This window comes from Rattus norvegicus, chromosome 6 (assembly GCF_021556685.1).
Source record: "Rattus norvegicus strain SHRSP/BbbUtx chromosome 6, alternate assembly SHRSP_T2T, whole genome shotgun sequence".
Taxonomy (NCBI): domain Eukaryota; kingdom Metazoa; phylum Chordata; class Mammalia; order Rodentia; family Muridae; genus Rattus; species Rattus norvegicus.
In genome coordinates this window covers 17,955,302-17,973,280 of record NC_141539.1, presented here as the reverse complement: position 1 = coordinate 17,973,280, position 17,979 = coordinate 17,955,302, and the positions used below count along the sequence as shown (strand labels likewise).

Sequence of the window (17,979 nt, the reverse complement as noted above, 5' to 3'; positions counted from 1 at the left end):
CAGGACCAAGGGCCTCTCCTATTGATGCCAAACAATGCCATCCTCTGCTACATATGTGGCTGGAGCCTTGGGTCCATCCCTGTGTACTCTTTGATTGGTGGCTTAGTCCTTGGAAGCTCTGGGGGCTCTTGTTGGTTGATATTGTTGTTCTTCCCATAGGGTTGCAAACCACTTCAGCTCCTTCAGTCCTTTCTCTAACTCCTCAATTGGGGTCCCCCATGCTCAGTCCAATGGTTGGCTATGAGCATCCACATCTGTATTTGTCAGGTTCTAGAAGAACCTCTCAGGGGACAGCTATAACAGGCTCCTGTCAGCAAGCACTTCTTGGCATTCCCAATAGTGTCTGTGTTTGGTGACTGTATATGGATGGGATGGATACCCAGGCAGGTCAGTCTCTGAATGACCTTTCTTCCAGTCTCTGTTCCACACCTTGTCCCTGTATTTCCTTTAGACAGGAGCTATTCTGGGTGAAAAATTCTGGATGAATGAGTGGCCCCACCTCCCAATTAGGGGCCTTGCCTAACCTCTGGATATGGTTCTCCCTCCACTTTGTTGGGCATTTCAGTTAATCTCATCCCCTGTTGGGTCCTTGGGAACCTCTTGCTTTCCTGGTATCTGGAAACTTGCTGATGGCTACCCCCAGTTCCCCATCCCTCGTTGTTGCACACCTCTGTTCAAAGTCCTGACCCTCTTCTCCTCCCATACCTGATCCTGCTTCCCCCTTTTTCCCCTCCCCCTCCTCTATTCCTCCCAAGTCCCTCCTACCCTCTTCTCCCATGAGTACTTTGTCCGTCCTTCTAAGAAGAACTGAAGCATCCACATTCTGGTCCTCCTTCTTCAGCTTCACATGGTCTGTATATTGTATCTTGGATATTCCAAGTTTTTGGCTAATATCCACTTATCAGTGAGTGCATACCTAATAATTTCATGAAATTATTGTTTTAATAGCTGAGTACTACTCCATCGTGTAGATGTACAACATTTTCTGTATCCATTCCTCTGTTGAAGGACATCTGGGTTCTTTCCAGCTTCTGGCTATTATAAATAAGGCTGCTATGAACATAGTGGAGCATGTGTCCTTGTTATATGTTGGAGCAGCTTTTGGTGTATGCCCAAGAGAGGTATAGCTGGGTCCTCAGGCAGTTCAATGTCCAATTTTCTGAGGATCCTCCAGACTGATTTCCAGAATGGTTGTACCAGTCTGCAATCCCACCAACAATGGAGGAGTGTTCCTCTTTCTCGACACCCTCGCCAGCATCTGCTGTCACCTGAGTTTTTGAACTTAGCCATTCTAACTGGTGTGAGGTGGAATCTCAGGGTTGTTTTCATTTGCATTTCCCTGATGACTAAGGATGTTGAACATTTCTTTAGGTACTTCTCGGCCATTAGCTATTCCTCAGTTGAGAATTCTTTGTTTAGCTCTGTGCCCCATTTTTTAATGGGGTTATTTGGTTCTCTGGAGTCTAACTTCTTGAGTTCTTTGTATATATTAGATATTAGCCCTCTATCAGATGTAGGATTGGTAAGGATTTTTTCCTAATCTTTTGGTTGCCATTTTGTCCTAACCACAGCGTCCTTTGCTTTACAGAAGCCTTTCAATTTTATGAGGTGCCATTTTATGAGGTGTCAATTGCTGATTTTAGAGCATAAGCCAATGGTGTTCTGTTCAGGAAATTTTCCCCAGTGCCCATGTGGTTGAGAATCTTCCCCACTTTCTCTTCTATTAGTTTGAGTGTATCTGGTTTTATGTGGAAGTAATTGATCCACTTGGACTTGAGCTTTGTACAAGGAGATAAGAATGGATCGATTTGCATTCTTCTACATGTTGACTGCCAGTTGAACCAGCACCATTTGTTGAAAATGCTATCTCTTTTCCACTGGATGGGTTTAGCTCCTTTGTCAAAGATCAAGTGACCATAGGTGTGTGGGTTCATTTCTGGGTCTTCAATTCTGTTACATTGATCTACCTGCCTGTCTCTGTACTAATAACAGGCAGTTTTTATCACTGTTGCTCTGTAATACTACTTGAGGCCATGGATGGTGATTTCCCCCAGAAATTCTTTTACTGTTGAAAATAGTTTTCACTATCCTGGATTTTTTTGTTATTCCAAATTTGCCAATTGCTCCTTCTAACTCTATGAAGAATTGAATTGGAATTTTGATGGGGATTGCATTGAATCTGTAGATTGCTTTTGGTAAGATGGCCACTTTTTTGCTATATTAATCCTGCCAATACATGAGCATGGGAGATATTTCCACCTTCTGCATTCTTCAATTTCTTTCTTCAGAGACTGGAAGTTCTTGTCATTCTGATCTTTCGCCTCCTTGATTAGAGTCACACCAAGATATTTTATATAACTTGTGACTATTGTGAAGGGTGTTGTTTCCCTAATTTCTTCCTCAGCCTGTTTATCCTTTGAGTAGAGGAAGGCTACTGATTTGTTTATTTTATATCCAGACACTTTGCTGAGTTGCTTATCTGGTGGAATTTTGGGGGTCACTTAAGTATATCATCTGCAAATAGTGATATTTTGAATTCTTCTTTTCCAATCTGTATCCCTTTGATCTCCTTTTGTTGTCTGGTTGCTCTGGCTAGAACTTCAAGTACTATGTTGAATAGGTAGAGAGAGTGGGCAGCCTGGTCTAGTCCCTGATTTTAGTTGGATTGCTTCACATTTCTCTCCATTTAGTTTGATGTTAGCTACTGGTTTGCTGTACATTGCTTTTACTATGTTTAGGTATGGGCCTTGAATTCCTGTCCTTTCCAGTACTTTTATTATGAAGGCGTGTTGAATTTTGTCAAGTGCTTTTTCAGCATCTAATGAGATGATCATGTGGTTTTTTTCTTTGAGTTTGCTTATATAGTGGATTACATAGATGGATTTCCATATTTTGAACCATCCCTGCATCCCCAGGATGAAGCCTCCTTGATCATGGTAAATGATTGTTTTGACGTGTTCTTGAATTCAGTTTGCAAGAATGTCATTAAGTATTTTTGCATTGAAATTCATAAGGGAAATTGGTCTGAAGTTCTCTTTGTTGAGTCTTTGTGTGATTTAGGTGTAAGTATAATTGTGGCTTCATGAATGAATTGGGTGTTTTTATTGTCATTGAAGACCAGCCTTACTCCATGATGATCTGATAGGATGCAAGGGATTATTTCAATCTTCTTGTATATATTGAGACTTGTTTTGGGACTAATTTTAGGGTCAATTTTGGAGAAGGTACCATGAGGTGCTGAGAAGAAGGTATATTCTTCTGTTTTAGGATGAAACATTTTGTAGATATCTGTTAAAACCATTTGATTCATAAGTTCTGTTAGTTTCACTCTGTCTCTGTTTAGTCTCTGTTTCCATGATCTGGACTGGAGACTGGTTGGGGTGATCACTGTGTTTTCTGTGCCTACATGGCCAGCTTTAGAGGATTCAAGGAGCAGAGGCATGTGCTTTTCTACTAGTGTGTGTGTGTGTGTGTGTGTGTGAGAGAGAGAGAGAGAGAGAGAGAGAGAGAGAGAGAGAGAGAGAAATAATGAAGAAAATGAACTCTCTCAACTCTCTCAGCCACTGAGCTGGGAGAACCTGCAATTCCTGACTTGACTTAGCAGGGCTTGATTCCTTGAAAACCGAGCAAACAGAGGCTTGATGGGAGCTAAATAGTTTGACCAAATGCAGCAACCAAGTTGCTACCAAGTCAACTTTTAAAACTCTAGTCTGGGCGAACCCCAGAGCAGGGTCAGCATTGCACTGACAACGGTGCTGCCCCTGTGCTGTCTTCACTTACAAACTGGAAGTAGCCAGGAATGCTTGTTAAGAAAGGATGGATGGAGGCTAGAGATATGGCTCAGCAATTGAGAACACTTAAAGTTCTTCTAGGGTTCAGTTCCCACAACAGATGGCTTACAATTCTCTGTAACTCCAGTCTCAGGGGAGGACATCCTCTGGCCTCTTGAGACATCTTGCATACATGTGCAACACATGAACTCATGCAAGCAGACCTAGACACATAAATATAAAAAAATAAATCTTTGAAAGACAGAAATGATGGATGAGATCATGTCATGTAGAAAGAATTATACAGCAATTCCCCAAAGTATTCAAGCCTGGTTCTCTCTGGGGTCAGGGACAAGCACAGAGAAGGGGGAGAGGACTGGGCAGAGCAAACCCTTTCCTGTTAGATTGAATTTATGTGTCACGTGTGCAATTAACATATAATACAGGTGGCAACAGCACTTGGTGTGGGAGCTGCAGCCATGGCTGTCACTATTAAGGGAGCCCGAAGGGAAGAGCTCATGCTCTGCCTATTTGCAGACCCCTCAAGCCAGCTCACTAGAAAAAAAAATGACCCTGAGGTACCAGCCCTCCTGCAGAAGCTGCAAAGTGGGATGCAGATTGGTGTGGCGGGTGGCTCGGACTGAAAAATCGTTAAGCAGCTGGGTGATGGGGATAAAGTCATTGCGAAGTCTGATTGTGAGTTTTCTCAGAATAGGACAGTGCAGTACAAACACGGATGGCTACTCTCCAAGCTGCTAATGGAGAACCGTGTGCGGGGGAGGAGCTCATACAGAACGTGATCAGCTTACGCCTCCATTACAAGGCTCTGCTCGGACAGTCCAAAAAGGGTGGAACCTTCCTTGAGTTCCGAAATGGCATGCTGACCATCTCGCCTACCTGCCACAGCTGCACCCTGTTGGAGAGGATTGAGTTCTACAAACAGGACAAGGAGAATATCGGGCAGAGGTTCGCCCGAGGAGGCATGGTAAGCTTCGATGTCTTCCCCAAGGGCTAGGATAAGCCCTTATAGCCTCGGCCTGGATGAGGACAACTTTGACATCATCCACTTCTTTGGGAATGAGATCAGTCCTTGCGGGAATGACTTTGAGATCTATACAGACCCCTTATAGTTGTCCATAGCCGTGGTCTTCCCTGAAGACACTATACAATAATACAGAGGGCTTTTCTTCCCAGAGATAGCCCACGAGGCATGACAGTACCTACAGCTGAACATTGAGACTGTCACAGAGTTCTGGCCAGGCTTGAAGAGAGAACCATGGAGTGCCACGGTTCCTCTCCCTCTGGCCCAACATGTACAGTCATGTAGGGTACCACACTGTCCACACAAAAAACCAGGCTTCGTGTGGCAACCATCGAAGCCTGGTGGCTTCTGATGAGAGGCATTCCTGTGCTCTGCACAGATGGCCCTGGCTTCTGATGCTGCTGGTCTTTGGGACAGAATAGGTTTCATCCTAAAGATTAGCGAGTGAGTTATGCTATAAAGCGTGCTAGCCACAGACCGACAAGAATGGCAGAGGACATTATTCAAAGGACTTTGTCACAAATATTAAAGTTCCCAAATCAGAACAAAAAAATGACAATAAAAATGCAAAGTGAACCAGTTAACTCCCAAAGTCCCTTCCACATGAGCCACTGAATAGGGCTCCTTACCAAGCGGTCAATCCCGTTGCCTCTTGTAGATGCAGTTAACTATGTGGTTTTACTAACATTGTGGGGCAATTTCGCCATCTAGTGGCCACTTTCGAAATTAACCCTCTTCCCTCAGCCTTTCAAGAGCATTACCCCACACTAGGCTTCTAAATACTGGTATTGTTCCTGAAGACAAAGAAAAAAAACGATTTTTAAAAAGTCTAGAAGCAAAGAACATAACCAAAGATATGGAAATGGCTGGATGTTTTAGGGTACTTCAGGGATTCAGTGTTTTATGAATTGTTAAAGGTAGATTTAGATTAAAGAAATTGACTGGCAGAGATTTCTGTGGTATGCTATTGAGTGGGAAAAATAACCTGCTGCAAAAAAGACTTAATGCATATACATACATGTATACATACATACATACACACATACATATACACATACATACATACATATACTTGCATACATATATACACACATACATAGATATACATACATACATACACATACATATACACATACATACATATATGCATACATACACACATACACACACATACACACACATATGCACACAAACACACATACACACACATACACACATACACATACATACATACATTCATACACACAATGGAAATAATGTCTAGATGAATGTCAATTAATGAAAAATTATAATTTTTAATAATATACTAACTTCCCAGCTTATTATCTATACAGGTAATTTCAAGAGAATGCGAAACAAATTACCAAAGACACTAAAGATGCCCCTGCCCAAGATAACCATATTGTCCCCCACTGAATCCTCTGCACTGTGTGTTGGGTCTCCCCTGGTGAACGAGGGGAATGGAGAAGTATTGAATACCATACATGAAAGTCTATACTCATATGAACACAGACACGTGGACACACACACATCAAGGACTGACAGGGTGGCATCCATCTATCCCAACATCATTCTGAGAATCACATAAGATGGTGTGCTTCAGCACTGTGCTATAGGAATGGCAGCAATGGTGTGTACACAGTGACTGTTGGACGTTTAGCACTCAGCAATTGGGATTTCTGCTACTACTACTCCATTGCTACTGAAAGACCACATTTGGGCCCCATAGAATCTTGAGCATTCCATCTCTAGGATGTTAGACAGGGTCAGATGACCAGCTGTCTCTCAAGCTAGATAAGACTGAATCCGGTGGAGTCTGCTTTGTCCTAATTCCATGGTTCTGGGAGTTTCTTTCTGATTAACACATTTAAGGATCAGAAATGCCTTGAGTTCCTCTTGTCTGCTCCACCTCAACACCATCTGGTGGAAACAAAGAATCACACACGGGGAAGACCTAAGGCTTGGGAGAACGGAAGGAGAAGAGGCTCTGGGGGCTACAGCTTCCACCCTTCTCACTGCAGGACATTGCACTGCCTGGCATTTATTAAATACATGTTTCTTGAATTCCATTATTTTGCTCTCTGTGCAATAAAGATATGACTTGTTTCTTGACCTTTGAGAACGGTGAGGTTGGATATCACATTGCAGTACTCCTGACCCATGCAAGGGGCACGTGATTTCTACTCATCTTCCTTGTGACCAAAATCCTCCACAACCACCAATGTTGATTTTGGTGTCACGGACGGATTCTTCACAGCTCCCAATGCAGTCTCGCTGAAGCCCATAAGCCAGTAATTAAAATGCACTTTGTCACAAATAGGACAGCGATGTTGGCATGCGACTCTAAGGACCCCTAAGAGTCACCAGATGTCGGGTAAGAATGTTGAGAAAGGTTGCACTAAGAAGCAGAGAAATTCAAATCAAACTCTCAGTGATGTATCTCACCCGCTTAGAATTGCTAGCGGCAAAAAGACAGGAGACAGCTTGCTGGGGATACAGAGATAAGGGAGCGCTAATCCACTCTAATGGAGGAGTAAGTTCATGCAGTATTCATTATTGTAAAATGCTTAAGTTAAAAATATACACTTTTTAATGTAAAGAACCTTAAGAACATTTTGATAGAAGCCTCCCTGGTCCCTAGTACCTTTGTGAGCAGATCGCCATTAACATCACCCTATTCTCTGGTCCAAAGACCACGTCTTTTAGCTTGTCACATCTGCCCTGTCTTTTTATTCTGTTTCAGGAGATCACTGCTCATCTATGGAAGTCTATTGATCTGCTAGCTACAGAACCTCCCTGGGAAGCAGGCAGAACAGAAACCGAAACAGTCACTACCGCATCATATTCAAAGCAACGACTTTGGAGTTAACCAGGGCAGACTTACAAGTGTCACTTCTGGCCTGGGGTAAGTCAGTGTGTCTCTCTTCCTCTGAGACACAGGACAAGGAAAGCTGTGTCACAACAACAGTGCATGTAAAGGGTCCAGTACAGAGCCTAGCAGATGGTGAGTGTTCTGAGCATGATTCCCTCCCTCCACAGAAGGGTTTGAGAGATGCCACATGCTGGTGACCTCCCCTTTCAACTCCAGTTTTCACCCATCTTTATACTGCTTTCCATGTAGACAACATTGCTGTATTCCCATATCTGGCTAAATCCATTGGCTGAGAGACTCCAATTGGATACCAAAAAAGAATAGAAAATCAAGTTCTGGCTTTAACTATTTCCATTACTGGGTCAATAAGGCGGATGCACACTTCTAGCAAGTGCCACAGCTGTGGTCAGTCATAAATCTCCCTCCCCCTAAAGCTGATCTCTTCAGGCTTCTATAACCACCTCCTCCCCTTGGAGTGATAGCCCCAAGACTCTTGAGCCTGGAGTCATGCACTCTATTAGTTCCCAAGTCTGTACCACTATAGGCACTCCTTTTGAGAAAGACACCTTAGTTTCCTCCACAAGGGTGACATCTGTTTCCCAGTGGAATTTGACTGACTTAACAAGTGTTGGCAAAACGAAGAATGCACCTGTAACAGTCCATGGTGCATGTGCCACATAAGCCAGATACAGGCACACACAGGCACACACACACCAGGGTATGTTGGGGTAGGGGCAATGCAGGAGAAGAGGAAGTAAGAAGTAGGAATTATATAAATGCAATTTGAAGTATCCAGAAGCCTTTCTTGCTAACAGAAGCCACAAACTAATTTATTTCAACAAATGTATTTCACTAAGCAGGCTGTCATTTAACAAATGTTACTGGAGAACACAGATACAGAAAAGAGAATAAATGCACTTTAATCCAAACAAACCTCAAAGACCTGAAAACAATTGAAAAAGCAAACACTTGTAGAAAAACATTTAGAGAAATATCGTGCTGCCTTCAAGTTAGTGATGACTTCTTGAGAGAGGCTCAAGACTCCTGACTTTTGGGGGCTGCAAAGATGGTTCGGTGATTATAGGTTGAGGTAAAGGCAGAGAAGTTAGGTCAAGGCCATGACTGGACAGTAAAAACATAAGACAGGTACAAATCTTTTGTAAGGTGGGAGAGAAGGAGGAAGAGGGGAATCAAGACGGAGATGGAGAAAGATGACCCAGTTCTGGGTGGTCTTGAATTGCCAAGGTAGCTGCGATGGATTTCTGTAGGCAAATTTATCTTATCTAAGTGGGTGGTTTATATCCTTATCAATTGGTTGTAAGTTTATTGTGTGGATGTGTTGTGGCTTGAGATTTTAACATGTAAATATGATTGTTGAGTTACAGTTTGTTGAGTCTTGATTTCACTGAGTAGTTGGTAGTTTATACTTTAACTACCAGGGGGCAGTTGCTGGGAGTGTGGGCAGAGTCCGTGGCAGGGAGCCAAAATAGGCCAGCCACTGCTGGACTTCTAGAGCCCTGATTTTACCAGGTAGCTGGAACCAGAGATTTCGCCAGGAGAGATACTAATCTGAGATAAATTAGCACTAATCCAATGGCCCGATAGAGCTGGAACTAGCAAGAAAGTGAGACCACCAGGGCACGAGCAGGAACTGGTTCGACTGTTTTTTGTTTGTTTGTTTGTTTTTGTTCTTTTTTTACTGCAACAAGTGATTAGGAGCACTTACTGCTCATACAGACGATCTGGGTTCAGTTCCCAGCACCCCTATGGAGACACACAAAAAAATAATTAAAATAAATCTTTTGGGAGACACCGCCAGAACCTGAAAGGAGTGACCAGAAAACAGTTCTCTGCACCCAAATCCCATGGGAGGGAGAGCTAAACATTCAGAGAGGCAGACACACCTGGGAAACCAGAAGAGACTGCACTCTGCACACATTACTGATTCCAGAGGAAAACACCAAACGCCATCTGGAACCCTGGTGCACGGAAGCTCCCGGAAAGGGCAGCGCAGATCTTCCTGGTGGCTGCCGCCACGGAGAGCTCATAAGGAACACCCCACGAGCAAACTTGAGCCTCGGGACCACAGGTAAGACCAACTTTTCTGCTGCAAGTGACCTGCCTGGTGAACTCAAGACACAGACCCACAGGAACAGCTGAAGACCTGTAGATAGGAAAAACTACACGCCCGACAGCAGAACACTCTGTTCCCATAACTGGCTGAAAGAAAACAGGAAAAGAGGTCTACAGCACTCCTGAAACACAGGCTTATAGGACAGTCTAACCACTGTCAGAAATAGCAGAACAAAGTAACACTAGAGATAATCTGATGGCGAGAGGCAAGCGCAGGAACCCAAGCAACAGAAACCAAGATTACATGGCATCATCGGAGCCCAATTCTCCCACCAAAGCAAACACGGAATATCCAAACACACCAGAAAAGCAAGATCGAGTTTCAAAATCATATTTGATCATGATGCTGGAGGACTTCAAGAAAGACGTGAAGAACTCCCTTAGAGAACAAGTAGAAGCCTACAGAGAGGAATCGCAAAAATCCCTAAAAGAATTCCAGGAAAACATAAATAAACAAGTAGAAGCCCATAGAGAGGAGTCACAAAAATCCCTGAAAGAATTCCAGGAAAACACAATCAAACAGTTGAAGGAATTAAAAATGGAAATAGAAGCAATCAAGAAACAACACATGGAAACAAGCCTGGATGTAGAAAACCAAAAGAAGAGACAAGGAGCTGTAGATACGAGCTTCACCAACAGAATACAAGAGATGGAAGAGAGAATCTCAGGAGCAGAAGATTCTATAGAAATCGTCAACTCAACTGTCAAAGATAATGTAAAGTGGAAAAAGCTACTGGTCCAAAACATACAGGAAATCCAGGACTCAATGAGAAGATCAAACCTAAGAATAATAGGTATAGAAGAGAGTGAAGACTCCCAGCTCAAAGGACCAGTAAATATCTTCAACAAAATCGTAGAAGAAAACTTCCCTAACCTAAAAAAAGAAATACCCATAAGTATACAAGAAGCCTACAGAACTCCAAATAGATTGGATCAGAAAAGAAACTCCTCCCGTCACATAATAGTCAAAACACCAAACGCACAAAATAAAGAAAGAATATTAAAAGCAGTAAGGGAAAAAGGTCAAGCAACATATAAAGGCAGACCTATCAGAATCACACCAGACTTTTCGCCAGAAACTATGAAAGCCAGAAGATCCTGGACAGATGTCATACAGACCCTAAGAGAACACAAATGCCAGCCCAGGTTACTGTATCCTGCAAAACTCTCAATTAACATAGATGGAGAAACCAAGATATTCCATGACAAAACCAAATTTACACAATATCTTTCTACAAATCCAGCACTACAAAGGATAATAAATGGTAAAGCCCAACACAAGGAGGCAAGCTACACCCTAGAAAAAGCAAGAAACTAATCGTCTTGGCAACAAAACAAAGATAAGACAAGCACCAACATAATCTCACATCCAAATATGAAGATAACAGGAAAAAACAATCACTATTCCTTAATATCTCTCAACAGCAATGGACTCAATTCCCTAATAAAAAGACACAGATTAGCGAACTGGATTCGCAATGAGGCATTCTGCTGCCTACAGGAAACACACCTCAGAGACAAAGACTACCTCAGAGTAAAAGGCTGGAAAACAACTTTCCAAGCAAATGGTCTGAAGAAGCAAGCTGGAGTAGCCATTCTTTTTTTTTTTTTAAGTTTATAGTACTAATTTTACTGCTTGGACAAAACCCAAGGTGGAGTAGCCATTCTAATATCGAATAAAATCGATTTTTCAACTAAAAGTCATCAAAAAAGATAAGGAAGGACACTTCATATTCATCAAAGGAAAAATCCACCAAGATGAACTCTCAATCCTAAATATCTATGCCCCAAATACAAGGGCACCTACATACGTAAAAGAAACCTTACTAAAGCTCAAAACACACATTGCAAATCACACAATAATAGTAGGAGATTTCAACACCCCACTCTCATCAATGGACAGATCATGGAAACAGAAATTAAACAGAGACGTAGACAGACTAAGAGAAGTCATGAGCCAAATGGACTTAACAGATATTTATAGAACATTCTATCCTAAAGCAAAAGGATATACCTTCTTCTCAGCTCCTCATGGTACTTTCTCCAAAATTGACCATATAATTGGCCAAAAAACGGGCCTCAACAGGTACAGAAAGATAGAAATAATCCCATCCGTGCTATCGGACCACAACGGCCTAAAGCTGGTCTTCAATAACAATAAGGGAAGAATGCCCACATATACGTGGAAATTGAACAATGCTCTACTCAATGATAACCTGGTCAAGGAAGAAATAAAGGAAGAAATTAAAGACTTTTTAGAATTTAATGAAAATGAAGGTACAACATACCCAAACTTATGGGACACAATGAAAGCTGTGCTAAGAGGAAAACTCATACCTCTGAGTGCCTGCAGAAAGAAACAGGAAAGAGCATATGTCAGCAGCTTGACAGCACACCTAAGATCTCTAGAACAAAAAGAAGCAAATACACCCAGGAGGAGTAGAAGGCAGGAAATAATCAAACTCAGAGCTGAAATCAACCAAGTAGAAACAAAAAGGACCATAGAAAGAATCAACAGAACAAAAGTTGGTTCTTTGAGAAAATCAACAAGATAGATAAACCCTTAGCCAGACTAACGAGAGGACACAGAGAGTGTGTCCAAATTAACAAAATCAGAAATGAAAAGGGAGACATAACTACAGATTCAGAGGAAATTCAAAAATCATCAGAACTTACTATAAAAGCCTATATTCAAAAAAACTTGAAAATCTGGAGTTAATGGACAATTTCCTAGACAGATACAAGGTACCGAAGTTAAATCAGGAACAGATAAACCAGTTAAATAACCCCATAACTCCTAAGGAAATAGAAGCAGTCATTAAAGGTCTCCCAACCAAAAAGAGCCCAGGTCCAGACGGGTTTAGTGCAGAATTCTATCAGACCTTCATAGAAGACCTCATACCAATATTATTCAAACTATTCCACAAAATTGAAACAGAGCACTACCGAATTCCTTCTATGAAGCCACAATTACTCTTATACCTAAACCACACAAAGACCCAACAAAGAAAGAGAACTTCAGACCAATTTCCCTCATGAATATCGACGCAAAAATACTCAATAAAATTCTGGCAAACCGATCCAAGAGCATATCAAAACAATCATCCACCATGATCAAGTAGGCTTCATCCCAGGCATGCAGGGATGGTTTAATATACGGAAAACCATCAACGTGATCCATTATATAAACAAACTGAAAGAACAAAACCATGTGATCATTTCATTAGATGCTGAGAAAGCATTTGACAAAATTCAACACCCCTTCATGATAAAAGTCCTGGAAAGAATAGGAATTCAAGGCCCATACCTAAACATAGTAAAAGCCATATACAGCAAACCAGTTGCTAACATTAAACTAAATGGAGAGAAACTTGAAGCAATCCAACTAAAATCAGGGACTAGACAAGGCTGCCCACTCTCTCCCTTCTTATTCAATATAGTTCTTGAAGTTCTAGCCAGAGCAATCAGACAACAAAAGGAGGTCAAGGGGATACAGATTGGAAAAGAAGAAGTCAAAATATCACTATTTGCAGATGATATGATAGTATATTTAAGTGATCCCAAAAGTTCCACCAGAGAACTACTAAAGCTGATAAACAACTTCAGCAAAGTGGCTGGGTATAAAATTAACTCAAATAAATCAATAGCCTTCCTCTACACAAAAGAGAAACAAGCCGAGAAAGAAATTAGGGAAACGACACCCTTCATTATAGATCCAAATAATATAAAGTACCTCGGTGTGACTTTAACCAAGCAAGTAAAAGATCTGTACAATAAGAACTTCAAGACTCTGAAGAAAGAAATTGAAGAAGACCTCAGAAGATGAAAAGATCTCCCATGCTCATGGATTGGCAGGATTAATATAGTAAAAATGGCTATTCTACCAAAATCAATCTACAGATTCAATGCAATCCCCATCAAAATACCAATCCAATTCTTCAAAGAGTTAGACAGAACAATTTGCAAATTCATCTGGAATAACAAAAAACCCAGGATACCTAAAACTATCCTCAACACTAAAAGGACTTCAGGGGGAATCACTATCCCTGAACTCAAGCAGTATTACAGAGCAATAGTGATAAAAACTGCATGGTATTGGTACAGAGACAGACAGATAGACCAATGGGATAGAACTGAAGACCCAGAAATGAACCCACACACCTATGGGCACTTGATTTTTGACAAAGGAGCCAAAACCATCAAATGGAAAAAAGATAGCATTTTCAGCAAATGGTGCTGGTTCAACTGGAGGGCAACATGTAGAAGAATGCAGATCGATCCATGCTTATCACCCTGTACAAAGCTTAAGTCCAAGTGGATCAAGGACTTCCACATCAAACCAGACACACTCAAACTAATAGAAGAAAAACTAGGGAAGCATCTGGAACACATGGGCACTGGAAAAATTTCCTGAACAAAACACCAATGGCTTATGCTCTAAGATCAAGAATCGACAAATGGGATCTCATAAAACTGCAAAGCTTCTGTAAGGCAAAGGACACTGTGGTTAGGACAAAACGGCAACCAACAGATTGGGAAAAGATCTTTACCAATCCTACAACAGATAGAGGCCTTATATCCAAAATATACAAAGAACTCAAGAAGTTAGACTGCAGGGAGACAAATAACCCTATTAAAAAAGGGGTTCAGAGCTAAACAAAGAATTCACAGCTGAGGAATGCCGAATGGCTGAGAAACACCTAAAGAAATGTTCAACATCTTTAGTCATAAGGGAAATGCAAATCAAAACAACCCTGAGATTTCAACTCACACCAGTGAGAATGGCTAAGATCAAAAACTCAGGTGACAGCAAATGCTGGCTAGGATGCGGAGAAAGAGGAACACTCCTCCATTGTTGGTGGGATTGCAAACTGGTACAACCATTCTGGAAATCAGTCTGGAGGTTCCTCAGAAAATTGGACATTGAACTGCCTGAGGATGCAGCTATACCTCTCTTGGGCATATACTCAAAAGATGCATCAACATATAAAAGAGACACGTGCTCCACTATGTTCATCGCAGCCTTATTTATAATAGCCAGAAAATGGAAAGAACCCAGATGCCCTTCAACAGAGGAATGGATACAGAAAATGTGGTACATCTACACAATGGAATATTACTCAGCTATCAAAAACAACGAGTTTATGAAATTCGTAGGCAAATGGTTGGAACTGGAAAATATCATCCTGAGTGAGCTAACCCAATCACAGAAAGACATACATGGTATGCACTCATTGATAAGTGGCTATTAGCCCAAATGCTTGAATTACCGTAGATGCCTAGAACAAATGAAACTCAAGACGGATGATCAAAATGTGAATGCTTCACTCCTTCTCTAAAAGGGGAACAAGAATACCCTTGGCAGGGAATAGAGAGGCAAAGATTAGAACAGAGACTGAAGGAACACCCATTCAGAGCCTGCCCCACATGTGGCCCATACATATACAGCCACCCAATTAGACAAGATGGATGAAGCAAAGAAGTGCAGACCGACAGGAGCCGGATGTGGATCGCTCCTGAGACACAGCCAGAATACAACAAACACAGAGGCATATGCCAGCAGCAAACCACTGAACTGAGAATAGGACCCCCTTTGAAGGAATCAGAGAAAGAACTGGAAGAGCTTGAAGGGGCTCGAGACCCCAAAAGTACAACAATGTCAAGCAACCAGAGCTTCCAGGGACTAAGCCACTACCTAAAGACTATACATGGACTGATCCTGGACTCTGACCTCATAGCTAGCAATGAATATCCTAGTAAGAGCACCAGTGGAAGGGGAAGCCCTGGGTCCTGCTAAGACTGAACCCCCAGTGATCGTGATTGTTGGGGGGAGGGCGGCAATGGAGGGAGGATGGGAAGGGGAACACCCATAAAGAAGGTGAAGGGGAGGGATTAGGGGGATGTTTGACCGGAAACCGGGAAAGGGAATAACACTCGAAATGTAAATAAGAAACACTCAAGTTAAAAAATAAATAAATAAATAAATAAATAAATAAATAAATAAATCTTTTTCTGAGGGGGGAGGGAAGGAGGGAGGGAGGGAAGGAGGAGGAAAAGAAGAAGGAGAAGAAGAAGAAGGAGGAGGAGGAGGAGGAGGAGGAGGAGGAGCAGGAGGAGCAGGAGGAGGAGGAGGAGGAGGAGGAGGAGGAGGAGGAAGAAGAAGAAGAAGAAGAAGAAGAAGAAGAAGAAGAAGAAGAAGAAGAAGAAGAAGAAGAAGAAGAAGAAGAAGAAGAAGAAGAAGAAGAAGAAGAAGAAGAAGAAGAAGAAGAAGAAAAGAGAAACTCATCTAGCATAAAGGAAAGAAACAGATTAGACCTAAAATCAAATTTTCCTGTTCACCAAATGATACCACCAAAAAATAAAAAAAATTATTGATTGGAAGTAGCTACTTATAGCATACAAATGTGACCAAAATAGGTCTATGACCAACATATGTAAATAACTAAAACAAACCATCAATGAAAAGATAAAAAGGAAAGGCTCTGTTTAAAAATGTACAAAATATGGAAAAGCCGGGAGGGCGAGCGAGAGAGCTAGCAGGCAGCAGGCGGGCAGGTGGACGGCCGGCACGGAGGGAGGGAACGAGCAAGTGGTGAGCAAGCCAGCGTGGGGGTCCCGAGGGCAGCGGAGATTCCTCAGGCCCCTGCGGCCCTCCCCGGAGCCCACAGCACCTCCGGCACCCAACAGAGCGGACGCGGTCCGGCCCGGCCATGGCCTCGTTGCTGAAGGTGGATCAGGAAGTTAAGCTCAAGGTTGATTCTTTCAGGGAGCGGATCACAAGTGAGGCAGAAGACTTGGTGGCAAATTTTTTCCCAAAGAAGTTATTAGAACTTGATAGTTTTTTGAAGGAACCAATCCTAAATATCCATGACCTAACTCAAATCCACTCAGACATAAATCTCCCAGTCCCTGACCCCATTCTCCTCACCAATAGCCACGATGGACTGGATGGTCCCACTTACAAGAAGCGCAGGTTGGATGAATGTGAAGAGACCTTCCAAGGAACCAAGGTGTTTGTGATGCCCAACGGGATGTTGAAAAGCAACCAGCAGCTTGTGGACGTTATTGACAAAGTAAAACCTGAGATTCGGCTGCTGATCGAGAAATGTAACATGGTCAAAATGTGGGCTCAGCTCTTGATTCCCAGGATAGAAGATGGGAACAACTTCCGGGTGTCGATTCAGGAGGAAACAGTTGCAGAGCTAAGAACTGTCGAGAGTGAAGCTGTATCTTATCTGGACCAGATTTCTAGATATTATATTACAAGAGCCAAATTGGTTTCTAAATAGCTAAATACCCCCATGTGGAGGACTGTCGCCACACTGTCACAGAGATCGATGAGAAAGAGTACATCAGCCTCCGCCTCAGCATCTCAGAGCTGAGGAATCAGTATGTCACGCTCCATGACATGATCCTGAAAAACATTGAGAAGATCAAACGGCCCCGAAGCAGCAATGAAGAGACACTGTACTGAGGCCAGGGCCAGGTGAGTCTGGCTCAAGACCGACATTGCCTTGGTTTATTATATGACTATCGTGATGGGGAAACTGGCTGGAAATAGTAATCACACCTCTCTGTTTTTAGTTAGAGTCTAATGAAACTCTCATCTAGTTCTGTGACGTGTTTACCTCTATTTTCAGGCCTCAGAAACTCTTCTATCTCCTTCCCCAACACCCCCACCCAACCTGTCCTAATTTCTGGAGAACTCCAGGTTTGTGCAGCATACTGGCACAAGAAGAATTGTGGGTTTTTGTTTTTTCTCCCCCTCTTTCCTGGTCTAGGTTTTGTGTTTTCTTCCTTTTGATGATTAGTTGGTTAAAAGCTGGAGGAACTATAGGGAAAGTGTTAGGTGTCTTTTAGGAACAGGGGAGTAGATGTGGAAGGGACATCTCTTTTGTCACAAGGCTACTGTCTCTTGTTTCTGTGGGACTTTGGTCCTTCCTGTCTGTCCTGGTGAGCCTTAGGGTTTTCCTGCATCCATCCCACCTGGAGCCTGGCCATGACGAGGGAAACCTTAGGCCTTCAGCTACATCCCTAAAGCTTCTTGGATGTTTTTATAACTGGGGTTTTCACATACACATGTGGATACATGTACATACACATAAGGACATGTATACATGCTTCCTGCTCCATTATAGAACATATCTTCCTTCTTGTACCAC

The 17,979-nt window shown here is 42.3% G+C and overlaps 2 pseudogenes; both read left to right on the top strand.

Annotated features, from left to right (window-relative positions):
- The first annotated feature begins 4,249 nt into the window (after window positions 1-4,249).
- Window positions 4,250-5,143, top strand: LOC103692540 (phosphomannomutase 1 pseudogene; annotated as a pseudogene).
- An 11,179-nt stretch (window positions 5,144-16,322) lies between these two features.
- On the top strand, window positions 16,323-17,323 carry Psme3-ps3 (proteasome activator subunit 3, pseudogene 3; annotated as a pseudogene).
- Window positions 17,324-17,979: the final 656 nt, after the last annotated feature.